A 4,207-nucleotide genomic window follows, 5' to 3' on the forward strand; every position below is an offset into this window, starting at 1 on the left:
TATGCCACTTAATTATCTGTGTTCTGCAGTGAGGGGTAAGCAATATTCTGAAAGTTGTGGGTGGTGGTGGAAGGGTAGATCTAGTGGTTGAGCTAGGGAAGAACCCACCCTAGAGATTCTTCCTCTCACCCCAGACAACAACTTTCCTTTCTAATTAGTTGTAAGGAGTCTCCCAAGGTGCATTTGGCAAATGCAAACCCCAAACCCAGTTGCAGAGGTAACTGGACTGAGTGCCAAGGAGCCATAAATGGGGTTACCTGCTCTCTTTCCTTGAGCAAAACCACAGGCCACTCATCAACACAGGTTGGATTCATCTCCACTGCAATGGAAAAGCAGGTTTTCATTATACCATATGGGATAATCCTTGGCTGTCCATGGTAGGTTCCTGATGCTATTTGTCTGAATATATTCTCATTGGCCAAATGCAATAGTGCACAGTGGCTTTTTCAATCATTAACGTGACGGAGCCAGTGGAGTTCTTCTGTTGCTGAGTGACAGTGGGAGAATCCATGTGTGTACCTGGCTTACACAACCAAGACTCTGGCTCCTTAGGAATTTTTCTGGGTTTCATGATCTCTGATGTTTGATTGTTTCTCTGTCAACTTTCCATATGTACTTGTCTTGGTCTTATTTAGAATAAAAGTTTAAAGCAATTAATTTAGCAGAGAAAGCACAGACTGTGAGGCAGTCACTCTGAGATTGGATCTCACCTCTGTTGCTTATTAGCTGAAGGTCCTTGGACATTTTTCTTAATGTTTCTTTGCTCCAGTTTATCTACCAGAAAATGACAACATTAATGCCCCACCTCCTTTCCAAAAAGGGTCTGAGGCTTACAATCCCTGAGTGCAGAAGTGCCTGGAAGGCAGGAGATGCTCTGCAAATAGTGGCTGTTGATTATTGATTCATGTGTTTTGCTTCAAGTATGAGCAGGTTTGCCTGGATGTGAGGAATTTCCCATGATGAGAGACATTTAGTGTTAATACTGGGACAGTTTTAGGAAAGTGCAGTCAGTCACCCTGTTGTAGGGAAACCATCTTGAGAAATCCAGAGGCCTCTGACTTTGAAATGCTTGAGATTTAAGGTGGAGAAGGCAAGCACAGGGAATCCGAGGCCTCCTTTACGTGGTTGGCTTTGCCAATATTCACACCATTCTTCTCCCAGAGTGAGTTCCTCAGCTTTCCCAGCACAACAAATTTGCCAATGTTGGTCAGTACATAGAGGAAGCAAAACGTGTCTGATCCCTTAGACAGTGCCCAGGCTTTCCACAATTCACTCTTCCTACAAAATGTTAAGTTTTCACTTTTGCGACAAAGGACCTCAGCTAAGCTTCAGAAGTTAAAGCTGGTTCACACTCATTTGAGAATTTTTGCAGATTTGTCTGAAAGTATTAACACCTTCATGACAGAGGAATCTGAAAACCCCAGAAGAGTGAATATTACTTTTAACAAATTAAGAATTAAAAGAAAGAGAATGGCTTACTATTGGAGAGTGGCTTAAGATACATCATGCCAGCTCTGGAACAGACCCAAAGAAGAAGTTCCGTCAAAACCAGGTTTGCTTAACTTGGGAATAAATATTTCCCAGAAATTATTTGAAAGTCTTTGGGAAATAAGAAACATTTTCTTTGTCCAGGATGGTGAAGTTCTGGAAGGAATAGGAAGGGAGAAAAAGATAGGGCTATTTGGGGCCAGAGACATTGCTTTACCAGTTCCCTTAATTTAGAGTTTTAATAGCCGTTCATCGCCTTTTCCAGCTCACTGGCTTCAAGTGCTGGAAATAACTTTATGTAAGCACCAACAGTGCCAATGTATTAGATTTTGTTCAAAACCCAAACTGCTCAATATTCCCAATGATTAGAGACATTGTCTCGACAGTAGTGATGGACAAAAGATGAAATCAGAGAGCAAATTGAGAGAGGCAACCAGACACTCAGATGTGGGTGCTTGTATCCATGTATTGTCCCTTCTTGCTTTGCCATGAAGTCATTCCTGCCAACACTTAGTCACAGAATTTGCTGCTTGCCCAGGGATTTCCTGTGGCTTACCAGCAAAAGAACAGGGTTTGAAGTCATGTGCTGGTTCAAATTTGACCTTGTTATTTTCGATCTGTGTGACCTTGGGCAAGTTATTCAACCTCTCTGAGCTTGATATATAAAACACTCACACACCTCAGCTGTAGTGAAGACTAAATGAGATGCAAAGCATGATACAGTAGAGCACAATGAATGTAAATTAAATACCTTAAACTCCCAGAGGTTTTATTCTCTGCGCTTCATTGACACTCTGAATGTATTCAGCCTTATATTCTTGGACAGAATTTTATGTACTTATCTTTTATCCCAAGTGAATTTTAAGCACCTTGAGGGTGGGACCAGGTATAAGAGTCCCATGTAATGCTCAACCTGGTGCTGGGCACATGGCAAATACCTAATAAGTGAATTTTGATTTAACAAACTCCTATCAACCTTGGACCAGCTTGTTAATGATTATGAAATTCTAATGGGATGTAAAAAAGGGAGTTGACCAGCCATAAATAAATGGCTTAATACATTACGGTATATTCCATTAGTGGATCATTATATGGAAATTAAAACCATGTTTTTAAAGAATAGTTAACAGAGGTGGCTCATGAGACAATATTATATGAAAAGGGCAGGACACGTAATTGTCTGTTCTGTATCTTACCAACACTGCAATGTATATGAGCCAAGAAGAAAAAAACTGGAAAGATATGTATCAGAATATTAGCAATACTTACATTGGGGTAGTGGAATTACTTTATTTTCTTCTTGTTTCTGTTTGTTCAAATGATCCACAATAAACATGTATTGCTTATTCAGAAACAAACAAACAAACTAGTAATTTTATATTTTTTATGGAGAATGGAGGGGTACCCCATTATAAAATGAATTTCCCAAGGATGCTGCCAATCCCGATTTGGGGACATTGAAATTCTTGCCCACTCCAGCCCCTCCCATGTAGCATCAGTGTAGGTTGTGTTATTCTATTGCATTAAATCCTCACCTCAAGGTTAAGAAGAAATAGAGAAAAAAATTTCCTCCAGGGCCTGGGTCACTTATTTTTAAATCCCTTGTTAGATGCCCTTGAGATTTCAAGGTCATAAATGGAGGTCTCCCTACTTCATTCTATTACCAGGTAAATGGCAATTCTTGATCTCTGACATACTCTTTGACAAACCCTGAAAATACATAGCTAATGGTAAAAAGGTGGATACCAGGACACCTCTCTCAGGCCAGAGAACACCTCCAAACCCCTGAACTGCAGACTGTGTACCTGACAGTAACTCTGATAAAGTGGTTTAGAGTCAAGGGGACAATGTTGTCACTTGTGAGTTCTGCACCCTTGGATAAACTGTTTAACTGCTCCCAGTACCATCAGCAAAATGGGGGATGATAACCTTGCCTTGCCCAGAAGGAAATTGCAAGGATTCAATGCAATCATGCTTGCCACATTCCCAACCTAACCCCACAGAGGATAATCACTACTGTGAATCCTATTAAGCCAGTGTGGTTTGCTGAAAGGAGCACTGGCTTTGGCCCTGCAAGATCCCTTCACCACTTACTAGCTGCATGATAAAAGCGGTCAACTAACCTGCTTGAACATTAGTCTTCACATCTGTAATGTGGGGCCCATCATGCTAACCTCCAAATGTGGTTTTAAGGAGTAGAGACCATGGGGGGCACCTGGGTGGCTCAGCAGGTTAAGCCTCTGCCTTCAGCTCAGGTCATGATCTCAGGGTCCTGGGATCAAGCCCCGCATCGGGCTCTCTGCTAGGCGGGGAACCTGCTTCTCCCTCTCTCTCTGCCTGCCTCTCTGCCTACTTGTGATCTCTCTCTCTCTCTCTTTCTCTGTCAAATAAATTAAAAAAATCATAAAGAAAAAAAAAAAAAGGAGTAGAGACCATGGGTGTAATAGCTACCATAACTATAGAAGACAGACAGGTGAAGTGAATTAGTGATATGGGTTGAGTGTGACAAGCTGAAGAAACGTCAAGCAGGGTAGCTGTGACTCAGCAGCAGCCAACTGTCACCATCCAGGAATACAAAAATGTGAATTGTTATTCAATCTAATGTGTTAAGAGAAGCATGAAATTTTAATTTGAAAATTAGTTTTTAAACCTTGGCAAGTAATTAGAATTTTTTCAGGCAATGTGTAGGTCAGGCAATGTGTAGTAGGTTGGATTCCCA

This window comes from Mustela erminea, chromosome 2 (assembly GCF_009829155.1).
Source record: "Mustela erminea isolate mMusErm1 chromosome 2, mMusErm1.Pri, whole genome shotgun sequence".
Lineage (NCBI taxonomy): Eukaryota > Metazoa > Chordata > Mammalia > Carnivora > Mustelidae > Mustela > Mustela erminea.